Source organism: Somniosus microcephalus, unplaced genomic scaffold (assembly GCF_052327205.1).
Source record: "Somniosus microcephalus isolate GS21.2 unplaced genomic scaffold, FLI_Smic_1.0 unresolved_chr3, whole genome shotgun sequence".
Lineage (NCBI taxonomy): Eukaryota > Metazoa > Chordata > Chondrichthyes > Squaliformes > Somniosidae > Somniosus > Somniosus microcephalus.
The window spans coordinates 71,816,618-71,829,134 of record NW_028225181.1 but is presented as its reverse complement, the minus strand read 5'-3'; the positions used below and the strand labels follow the sequence as shown (position 1 = coordinate 71,829,134).

Sequence of the window (12,517 nt, the reverse complement as noted above, 5' to 3'; positions counted from 1 at the left end):
CCCCACTGCCAAATACTCTGCCTTTCTGTTTTTTTCTATCAAAGTGGATAGATTCACATTTATCCACGTTATATTCCATCTGCCATGTTCCCACCCATGCACTGAGCCTGCCGATATCCCCTGGAATCCTCTTCACATCCTATTCACAACTGACACTGCCACCTGGCTTTGTATCATCAGCAAATTTGGAAATGTTACATTTAATCCCCTCATCCAAATCATTCATATAGATTGTGAATAGCTGGGGCCCAAGCACCGATCCTTGCGGTACCCCACTAGTCACAGCCTGTCATCCTGTCAAAGACCATTTTATCCCTACTCTGTTTTCTGTCTGTTAACCAATTCTCAATCCATGCTAGTATATTACGCCCAATTCAATGTGCACTAATTTTGTTCACCAACCTCTGTGTGGGACCTTATCGACGGCCTTCTGAAAATCCAGATACAACAAATCTACTGGTTCCCGTTTGTCTACTCCATTAGTTACATCCTCAAAGAACTCCAATAGGTTTGATAAACAGTATTTGCCTTTCATAAATCCATGAAGACTCTGCTCAATCTTACTATTAGTTTCTAAGTGCCCAGTTATTGCATCCTTTATAATAGATTCCAGCATTTTCCCAACTACTGATGTGATGCTTACAGTTCTATAGATCCCTGTTTTCCCTCTCCCTCCTTTCTTAAATAGCGGGGTTATATTTGCTAGCCTCCAAACTGCAGGAAGCATTCCAGAATCTATTGAATTTTGGAAGATGACAACCAAATGCGTCTGGCTGTTTACCCTCCCCATTCAGTTTCCTGCAGCTGCTCAGTGACATTCTTGACCATGGCACCTCGGAGGCAACATACCATCCTGGAGTCACGTCTGCAGCCACAGAAACGCCTGTCTGCTCCCCTAACTGTGGAATCCCCTATCATTATTGCTCTTCCACTCTTTTTCCTCCCCTCCCTCCGTGCAACTGAGCCACCCGTGGTGCCATCGACTTGTCTCTGGCTGCACCCTACAGAGGAATCATCGCCACCACAAGTACACGGAACAGAATACTGGTTGGAGAGCGAGATGTACTCCGGGGACTCCTGCACTACCTGTCTGGTCCCCATTCTGTCTGGTGGTCACCCATTCCCTGTTTCTGTGTCCATTAGAACTGGGGTTTGGACGTGGCTGGTAAAAGGCACAATTTTGAAATTTGCAGCTGACTCGAAACCTGGGAGTGTGAGGAAGGTAGTAATAGACTTCAAGAAGACATGAACCGGCTGGTGGATTGGGCGGACACATGGAAGATGAAATACAGCACTGAAAAGTGCAAGGTGATACAGTTTGTTAGGAAGAATCAGAAGAAAACATACACACTTTTGAAGGGGGGTCCAAGTCCCCAGACCTTGGGTTGCTTGTGCACAAATCCTTGGTGGCAGGACAGGTTAAGAAAGCAGTTGTAGTTCATAAAGCATATGGGATCCTGGGCTTCTTAAATAGAGGCATAGAGTACAAAAGCCAGAAAGCTATACTAAACCTATAGAAAACACTAGTTCTGCCGCAGCCGGAGTATTGTGTCCAATTCTGGGCACCATACTTCAGGCAGGATGTAAAGGCTTTGGTGAGGGTTCAGAAGAGATTTACTTGAATGGTTTGGGGGATTATTTGAAGAGTTGGTGGTTTTCCCGGTGTCTTGGACTGACATCACTCTCTCAACCAACATGAGCAGAGACACCCATTCTGTTAAATCTCATTTGCTGTTTGGGGAATTTGCTGTGGGCAAATTGGTTGCCGCGTTTCCTACAAAACAGTGTCGGCACTTTAAAAACAATCCATGGTCTGTGAAACTCTCTGGGCCCTTCTGGTGCCAGGAATGGTTCTATATCAATGTCCAATCTTCTCTCTCTGGTCTCAGATAGGGGGGGTGTTGGGCTCCATTCTGAGGAAAGCACTTTGGGCTGCCCTTCAGGACAAAGATTGGGGGAGGGGGAGCAGTGTGGGCTTTCATTAAGTATGAAAGATTTAAGGTTCATGTGTGTTCCAGAGTCCGTCGCAGTAACACTGACAGACTCCGCTTCATGTTTACTCATTGTTCTCCCTCCCTCTGTGTTCAGAACCATCAATCAATTCATTCTTCATTTTGGATTTTAGCCGACTGCGACGATATGACGAACAATTTACATGTGTGGACGAATGTAATAGCAATGAGAATCTGGTCACGGTGCTACAATGGGAAGATTTGCTGCACACTGCTAAAATTAAAGCTCCAGTGATTGATTCCCACCAGCCCGAGCTCACTGAATGAAACCTTCGTTCACAGCAAAGAGGCTCTATTTGATTCTTTAGGTCTCGTATCCCCTGACCCTGTATTACTGCTGTCAGAATAATGGGCTGTACTCGGAAATAAAACTTACTGCATTGATCATAGCTTCATATCCGGGTCTTGTTTCTGTGTTGGATCAGTGTGTCCTAGGAGAAGGTGTTCGGGGTGGAATGAGACTGGGAGAAGAGGTGGGAATTGCAGGGAATGAGAAGATGAAACCGCTGTAGGGAATCTCTACAAGTGCCTAATAAAACATTCAGTAAGCTACTGAGATTAGAAATGTGTCCCAGAGTGTCAGCACTCTGACTGTTCGGGGTTCGGAATATCTCACTTTAACGGGTTTATTCAGGCACATTGGCAGCGGACATACTTTGCCTAAGACCCACAGACCGTTTGATGGGACGGTTCAAAGGGAGATTTACACTGTACCTAACCCGTGCTATAACTATCCTTGGTAGTCTTTGAGGGGACAGTGTGGAGCAGGGCTAGGCAATTATTTGGGCTGGAAGGCCGGTTAACAAGTTTTGGCGAGCTGTTGAGGGCCGCACACCAATGTTCCCAAGAAGGTGCATGGCCGCGGAGCAATGGCGAGGTCATGTGCAGGCCGCTCACCAGCACCTGCCACTGGAAGAGATGCAGCAAATTGAAAGGGACCACACATTAAAAAATAATTAGAGGGAGCATTGCTGCACAAATAAAATGAATTGTGTTCACCAGAGCTACCATTAAAATTAGTTCTGGCATTTATTGTATAAAGAGCCCTTCAGGTCGTTTCCACACAGACTAAAAATAACAAAACTTATTAAAAGGCTAACCAACATGATGCAGGTTCAGGAGTCACTTTGAAAAGTGCTCGGTCTGTTTCTTCCAAATGGTCTCAATTCATTCTTATAGTGGAAAATGAGTGATCGACTCTGCTTCCACTGGCAATTATAACCATGGTATAAGGCACAATCAAGGATAAAATCATTCATACATCCTTTAAAAATTGCACATGCAAGTGCTGCTTTGAAGCTTTTGAAAACCTCGCTGAGAAATAATTAGGTGATTCTGAAAATGATTTAATCTGCAAATTTCGCCCCAGATCAGCCATCAATCTGGGCTTTTTCATTGTCAACGTGTGATCACTCCTGAGAAAAGACAAGACGCCGATAGAGTTTGCCGACGTTCACTTGAAAATGGCTACAATAATGCACCATTTTAATGCACATTTCATCCCCGAGTGCCATTTATTACTGGGACTGGCCAATGACATCAATCTCTACAGCCCTCTTCCAGTCATGACAATAAACTTAATTGATCATGACATGGGAAAAAGGGCTTAAATTAAAAACAGCGAGTGCAATGTCCAATATACCCGGGTCATTTTAGTTATGGATCCACTATGCTAATAAAGTGGGGTAATATTAAAACGGGTGAGTAATTGTGCAGCCGTGACTCGAATCTAAAATGAACGGGGCATATTGGGGAGCAATGTCTGCCATTGTGGCAGAATCGCAGAACTGATCCTTTTAAGATCGGGCCGGGCAGTATCGGTTTTGCGAATTGATAAATTAAATTAAGCATTGATGTGTGTTCCCTGGCTGCAGTTTGCATCTGTCTCTGACCCACAAGAAGTGAAAGTGGATAGACTAATCTGCAGCTCGAGCTCCAGCCGCGTTCCATTTCTGGCCTGTCCATCAGGCCACATAGAATGATTGCATCCACCAGGGTGTGTAGGACTGTAACCTATTCATCAAGTTGTGTGTGAGACTGAGCCACAGCCTCCAGGCTGTGTGTGGGACCAAATTCCACCCCCAGGGGGTTTGAGGGACCGTGCTCCAGCCCATAGGGCGTGTTGGACTGCGATTCAATCCCCAGGATGTGTGAACATAAGAACATAAGAAGTAGGAGCAGGAGTAGGCCATACGGCCCCTCGGGCCTGCTCCGCCATTCAATAGGATCATGGCTGATCCGAATCTAGACTCACGTCCACTTCCCTGCCCTCTCCCCATAACCCCTAATTCCCTTATCTGCTAGGAAACTGTCTATCTCCATTTTAAATTTATTTAATGTTGCAGCTTCCACAGCTCTCTGAGGTAGCAAATTCCATAGATTTACTACCCTCTGAGTGAAGAAGTTTCTCCTCATCTCAGTTTTGAAAGGGCAGCCCCTTATTCTAAGATTATGCCACCCAGTTCTAGTCTCACCCATCAGTGGAAACATCCTCACCGCATCCACCCGATCAAGCCCCCTCCAAATCTTATATGTTTTGATAAGATCGCCTCTCATTCTACTGAACTCCAATGAGTAGAGTCCCAACCTACTCAACCTTTCCTCATACGTCAACTCACTCATCTCCGGAATCAACCGAGTGAACCTTCTCTAAACCACCTTGAGAGCAAGTATATCTTTTCTTAAAAATGGAAACCAAAACTGCACGCAGTATTCCAGGTGTGGCCTCACCAATACCCTGTATAACTGCAGCAAGACTTCCCTGTTTGGGAGAGAGCCCCAGCTACCAGGTTGTGTGTGGGATTTAAAGCTAACACCCAGGGTGTGAGGGATCGAATGCCATCCCGCAGGGGGGGTGTGGGACCGATCCCCATCCCACAGGGGGATTGTTGGACATATCCCATCCCCCGGGTAGTGCTGGACCGAGACCCAACCCCCAGGAGGTGTTTGGGACCGAGCCCCAGGCCCCGGGCTGTGTGTAGGAATGAGCCCGGTCTCACTCTCTGTTTCTCTCACTCTCTGTTTCTCTCTCTCTCTGTCTCTCTCTCTCAAAAAAAACATAGAACATTAAGAGCAGGAGTAGTCCATTCGGCACTTTGATCCTGCTGTGCCATTCAATATGATCATGCCTGATCCTCTATCTCAATACCATATTCTCGCTCTCTCTCCATATCCCTTGAGGCATTTTTGTCCAGAAATCTATCTACTTCTTAAATATGGATACTGACTGGCGTCCACAGCGTTCTGTGGTAGATAACTCCACAGAATCTCAACTCTGTGAGTGAAGAAATTTCTCCTCATCTCAGTCCTAAATCTCCCACCACGTTTCCTGAGAGAGTGACCCCTCGTTCTAGACACCCCAGCCAGGGGAAACATCCTCCCTGCACCCAGTCTGTCTAACCCTGTCAGAATTTTAGGCGTTTCAATGAGATCCCCTCTCATTCTGCTAAACTCTAAATAATACAGGCCTAGTCGACCCAATCTCTCCTCATATGACACTCCTGTTATCGCAGGAATCTGTCTGGTGAACCTTTGCTGCACTCCCTCTATGGCTAGTGTATCCCTTCTTAGGAAATCATTACAAAGCTGCACATACTAGTCCAGGTGTGGTCTCACCAAGGCCCTGTATAACTGTAGTTACACATCCCTGCACCTTTACTCAAACCCTCTTGCAATGAAGGCCGACGTACCATTTGCCTTCCTAACTGCTTGCTGCACCTGCATGTTTGCTTTCAGTGATTGGTGTACAAGGACACCCAGGTCCCTTTGTACATCAACATTTCCCAATCTAGCACAATTTAAATAATACTCTGCCTTTCTGTTTTTCCTACTGAAGTGGACACCATCACATTTATTCACGTTATATTGCATCTGCCATGTATTTGCCCACTCACTCAACTTGTCTAATTCTCCTTGAAACCTCTTTGCATCCTCCTCACAACTCACAATCCTACCTAGGTTCGTGTCATCAGAAAACTTGGAAAATACACTTGGTTCCTTCATCCAAATCATTGATATATATTGTGAATAACTGGGGCCCAAGCACTGATTCGTGCAGTACCCGACTAGCCACTGCCTGCCAACCCGAAAAAGACCCTTTTATTCCTACTCTCTGTTTCCTGTCTGTAAACCAATTTTCAATCCATGCCAGTACATTACTCCCGATCCCATGTGCTTTAATTTTGCACACTAACATCTCATGTGGGACATTATCAAAGACGTTTTGAAAATCCAAATACACCCCATCCACTGGTTCTCCCTTATCTATTCTTTCAGTTACATACTCAAAAAGCTCCAGTAGGTTTGTCAAACACGAGTTCCATTTCCTAAATCCTTGTTGACTTTGTCTAATCCCGTTGATATGTTATAAGTGTCCTGTTATCACATCCTTTATAATAGTCTCGAGCATTACCCCTATGACTGATGTTAGACTAACCTGCACTAACAGGTCTGTTGTTATCTGTTTTCTCTCTAACTCCTTTTTAAAATAGTGGGGTTATATTTGCCACCCTCCAATCTGCAGGAACTGTTCCATAAGCTATAGATTATTGGAAGAGGACAACCAATGCATCCACTATTTCAATGGCTAAATCATTTAGTACTCTGCAGATTATCAGGCCCTGGGGATTTATCGGGCGTCGGTCCCATTAATTTCACCAGCACTACTTTTTTTACGAATACTAGTCTTTACTCTGTATCTAACACGTGCTGTACTTGCCCTGTGAGTGTTTGTTAGGACAGTGTGGACGGAGTTTCTCCCTGTATCTAATGAGTGCTTTACCTGCCCTGGGAGTGTTTGATGGGGCAATGTAGAACGAGCTTTATTCTGTATCTAACCCGTGCTGTGCCTGCCCTGGGAGTGATTGATGTGACATTGTAGAGGGAGCGTTACTCTGTATCTAACCCGTGCTTTGCCTGCCCTGGGATTGTTCGTTCGGACAGTGTAGAGGGAGCTTCACGCTGTATCTAACCCGTGCTGTACATGCCCTGGGAGTGTTTGTTGGGACAATGAAGACAGAGCTTTACTCTGTATACAACCCGTGCTGTACCTGCCCTGGGAGTGTTTGATGGGACAATGTAGAACGAGCTTTATTCTGTATCTAACACGTGCTGTGCCTGCCCTGCGAGTGTTTGATGGGACAGTGTAGAGGGAGCATAACTCTGTATCTAAACCGCGCTGTACCTGACATGGGTGTGTTTGATGAGACAGTGTTGAATCATAGAAGGGTTACAACAAAGAAGGCGACAATTCAGCCTGTTGAGCCCGTGCCGATTCTCTGCAAGAGTACTTCAGCTGGTCCCACTTCCTCGCCCCCTCCCCATATATTGCATTATTTTTCCTTTCGGTACTTATCCAATTCTCATTTGAAAGCTACGATTTAGTTTGCCTCCACCACCATTTCAGGCAGTGCATCCAGATCCTCACTAGTCACTGCATAAATATGATTTTCCTCATGTCGCCTTTGATACTTTTGTGATCACCTTAAATCTGTGTCCTCTGGTTCACGACCCTTCTTCCTATGGGAACAGTTTCACTCTATCTACTCTATCTTGACCCCGCATGATTTTGAACACCTCTATCAAATCTCACCTCGACCTTTTATGCTTTAAGGAGAACAACCCCAGATTTTCCATTCTATCCACGTAACTGAAATCCCTCATCCCTGGAACAATTCATGTAAATCTTTTTGGCACCGTCGCTAAGGACTTCACATCCTTCCTAAATTGCAGTGCCCAGAATTGAACACAATACTCCAGTTGAGGCAGAACCAGTGTTTTGTAACGTTTCATCATAACTTCCACATTTTGCACCCTATGCATCTATTTATGAAGGCCAGGATCATGTATACCTTTTTAGACGCTTTCGCAACCTGCCCTGCCAGCTTTAAGGATGTGTGCACAGATGCCCCCAGGTCACTCTGTTCATGCACCCACTTTGGAATTGGACCCTTTATGTTAAATTGCATCTCCTCGTTCTTCCTACCAAAATATATGAGTTCGCAATTTTCTGTGTTAAATTTGATTGGCCATGTGTCCTCCCATCCCATCACCCTTTCTATGTGTTCTTGAAGTCTACCATTATCCTCCTCACTGTTCCCTATACCTCCAAGTTGTGTGTCACACGAAAATTTTGGAATTGTGTCCTGTACAGAAAAGTCTAATTCATTTGTATATATCTAGAAAAGCAGTGGTCCTTGAACCGACCCCTGGGGAACACCACTCTGTACCTTCCTCCAGTCGGAAAACCAACCATTCAGCACTACTCTCTGCTTCCTGTCACTTCGCCAATTTCAGATCCATGCTACCACTGTCCCTTTTATTCCCTGGGCCTCCATTTTGCTGGCAAGTCTACTTTATAACACTTTAACAAACATAAGAACTTAATGTGGAGATGCCAGTGTTGGACTGGGGTGGACAAATGTAGGAAGTCACACAACACTAGGTTATAGTCCAACAGCTTTATTTGAGATCACAAGCTTTCGGAGCGCTGCTCCTTCATCAGGTGAAGTGGAGAGAAGCATAAAGGGACAGCATATATAGTCAGCGGAAACTGCCAGATGATTACAGCTAATCTTTCTAACTGCCCTTTATCACACCTCAGCAGAGGGATAATCACAGCAATCAATGCTGAATGTGAATGGTGTCCAAACAGGTCAGTCAGGAAAACATTACATCAAAAACAATGACGTGGGGTCACAAGAGGTCAAATTTTGCAGATGCTGGGGTCTGTATGAAAAACAGAAAAAAATACTTTGCTTGAAATCACAGCAGGCCCGGCCGCATCCCTGCAGAGAGAACAAGCCAATGACGACTCGAGTCTGGATGACTCTACATCTGGTGCAGTTACATGTAGCGTGACATGAACCTCAGATCCCGGTTGAGGCCGTCCTCATGAGTGCAGAACTTGGCTATCAGCCTCTGCCCTAAGCTTGACATGTATGCTCAAGCTGTCAGGAGATGCATCAACGCCAGAATCATCAGCCACACTCACCAAACAGTCCAGAATGTCACCTGAGCACAACGCAACGACATCTACTCTCTCAAGACCAACCACAACATCGTCATCAAACCAGCAGGAGGAGCCATCGTCATACAGAATAGAATGGACTATTGCAAAGAAGCATACCGACAACTGGACAACCAGGAATACTACAGACAGTTACCCGCAGATCCGACCAAAGAACACACCCGCCAACTCAACAGACTGATCAAGACCTTCGATCCAGACCTTCAGAGTATCCTACACGCTCTCATCCCACGTACTCCCCGCATAGGGGCCTTCTACTGCCTCTCAAAGATACACAAAGCCAACATGTCCGGGCGTCCTATCATATCAGGCAACAGAACCCTGTGTGAGAACCTCTCTAGATAAATCGAGGGCATCCTGAAACCCATCGTAACGTGAACCCCCAGCTTCTGTCACGACACTACAGACTTCTTACAGAAACTCAGCACCCACGGACCAGTTGAACTAGGAACACTCCTCGCCATGATGGACGTCTCGGCACTCTACACCAGTATCCCCCACGATGAAGGCATCGCTGCGACAGCCTCAATACTCAACACCAACAACAGCCAATCTCCAGACGCCATCGTTAACTCATCCGCTTCAGCCTTGACCACAAGGTCTTCACCTTCGACAACCAGTTCTTTACCCAAACACACACAACAGCCATGGGGACCAAATTCGCACTCCAATACGCCAACATCTTCATGCACAAGTTCGAGCAAGACTTCTTCGCTGCACAGGACCTCCAACCAAACCTATACACCAGATACATCGACGACATTTTCTTCCTATGGACCCACGGCGAAGAATCACTGAAAAGACTACACGACGACATCAACAAGTTCCATCCCACCATCAAACTCACTAGGGACTACTCCTCAGAATCGGTTTCATTCGTGGACGCAAGAATCTCCATCAAAGATGGACACCTCAGCACTTCACTCTACCTCAAGCCCACGGACAAGCTCACGATGCTCCTCTTCTCCAGCTTCCACCCTAACCACGTTAAAGAAGCCATCTCTTATGGACAAGCCCTGCAAATACACAGGATGTGCTCAGACGTGGAGGAGCGTGATCGACACCTACAGACGTGAAAGACGCCCTCGTAAGAACGGGATATGATGCTCGACTCATCGATCGACAGTTCCGATGCAACACAGAGAAAAATCGCATAGACCTCCTCAGAAGACAAACACGGGACACAACCAACAGAGTACCCTTCGTCGTCGAGTACTTCCCCAGAACGGAGAAACTATGCCATGATCTCCGCAGCCTTCAACATGTCATCGACGACGATGAACACCTCACTAAGGCCATCCCCACGCCTCCACTACTCGCCTTCAAACAGCCGTCTAACCTCAAACAGAACATCATTCACAGCAAATTACCGAGCTTTCAGGAGAACAGCCACCACGCCACCACACAACCATGCCCCGGCAACCTCTGCAATTCATGCCAGATCATCAACACAGATACCATCATCACACGTGAGGACACCACCCACCAGGTACATGGTTCATACTCATGTGTCTCGGCCAACGTTGTCTACCTCATACAGTGCAGGAAAGGATGCCACGGAGCATGGTACATTGGCGAGACCATGCAGACACTGCGACAACGGATGAATGGACACTGCACAACAATCGCCAGGCAGGAGTGTTCCCTCCCAGTCGGGGAATGCTTCAGCAGTCAAGGACATTCAGCTTCCGATCTTCGGGTAAGCATTCTCCAAGGCGGCCTTCGAGACACACAGCTACACAAAATCGGCGAGCAAAAACTGATAGCCAAGTTCTGCACTCCTGAGGACGGCCTCAACCGGGATCTTGGGTTCATGTCACGCTACATGTAACCCTACCTGACGTAGAGTCATCCAGACTCGAGTCGTCGTTCGCTTGTTCTCTCTGCACAGATGCGGCCGGACCTGCTGTGATTTCCAGCAAAGTTTTTAGTTTTTTCTGTTTTTCAGACATACCCCAGCATCTGCAACATTTAACCCCTTGTGAACCCACCTCATTGTTCTTTGATGTAATGTTTTCCTGACTGACCTGTTTGGACACCATTCACACCTTTGATTGCTGTGATTATCTCTCTGCCGAGGTGTGATAAAGGGCCGTTAGAAAGATTACCTGTAATCATCTGGCAGTTTTCTCTGATTATATATGCTGTGCCTGTATGCTTCTCTCCACTTCACCTGACGAAGAAGCAGCGCTCCGAAAGCTTGTGATCTCAAATAAAGCTGTTGGAATATAACCTGGTGTTGTGTGACTTCCTACATAAGAACTTAAGAATAACATAATAAATAAAAGAACGTGTAGGCCATGCGGCCCCTCAAGCCTGCTCCACAATTCAAAAAGGTCATGGCCGATCATCGAACTCAAATCCACTTTCCCGCCCGATCTCCTTATCCTTTCATTCCCCTTTTGTCCTAAAATGCATCTATCTCAGCCTTGAATATAGTAGAAGACTCAGCATTCACAGCCCTCTGGGGCACAGAATTCCAGAACTTCACAACCCTCTGAGTAAAGAAATTCCTTCTCATCTCAATCTTAAATGGCCTACCTCTTATACTGAGACTATGCCCCCAAGTTCTAGACACGCCAGCCAGGGGAAACAAGCTCTCAACATCTACCCTATTAATCCCCTTTAAAATCTTGTATGTTTCGATGAGATCACCTCTCCTTCTTCTTAACTCCAGAGCGTATAGGCCCATTCTACACAATGTCTCATCATAGGACAGACCTCTCATCCCAGGAATCAAGCTAGTGAAACTGTCTTGCACCGCCTCCAAGGCAAGTTTATCCTTCCTTAGACAAGGAGACCAAAACTGTGCACAGTGCACCAGGTGTGGTCTCACCAAGGCCCTGTACAATTGTAGTAAGAATTCGTTACTCTTACACCAACCCCCTTGCAATAAAGGTCCACATGCCATTTGCCTTCCATATTGCTTGCTGTACTTGAATGCCAGCTTTCAGTGTTTCTTGCATGAGGACACCCAATTCTCTCTGAACACCAACATTTGAGTGTTTCTCAGCATTTAAAATATAATGGCCTAGAAATTCGGTATAGCTGCGTTTGGGGCACTAGTCCTGGTGATGTGCAAAGTTTAGCGCCAGGCGCAATTTAGCGCCACCTAACGCCATATTGGGTAGCAGCGTCCCTAAAGGTGATTGCAGCGCTAAATCAGGCGCTGCCTTCTACTCTTAAGGCGCTAAACCGGCGGCGCAACCCAATTTCGCGCCGCGTGGGGCGTAGCGAAGGTGCTGTCAATAATCACTTTCACTTAGACACACTGGCGCCGGCCAGCTGTTAAAGGGGCAGGTCAATTGTCATCACCAGCCACACTCACTGCCTTGTAGGCCTTCAAAGCGGTGGGAGCCTACCTGTGGCGCACCAGGCTAGCAAGATATGGAAAGGGTGAGGCAGAGGGCGGAATGCCTCACTGATGGGTCATTGGATGCTTTGATTGGTGCAGTGGAATCAAGGCCATGGCAGATGG

The 12,517-nt window shown here is 46.4% G+C and overlaps 1 pseudogene; it reads left to right on the top strand.

Moving 5' to 3' along the window:
- The first annotated feature begins 9,725 nt into the window (after window positions 1-9,725).
- Window positions 9,726-10,870, top strand: LOC147091957 (uncharacterized; annotated as a pseudogene).
- Window positions 10,871-12,517: the final 1,647 nt, after the last annotated feature.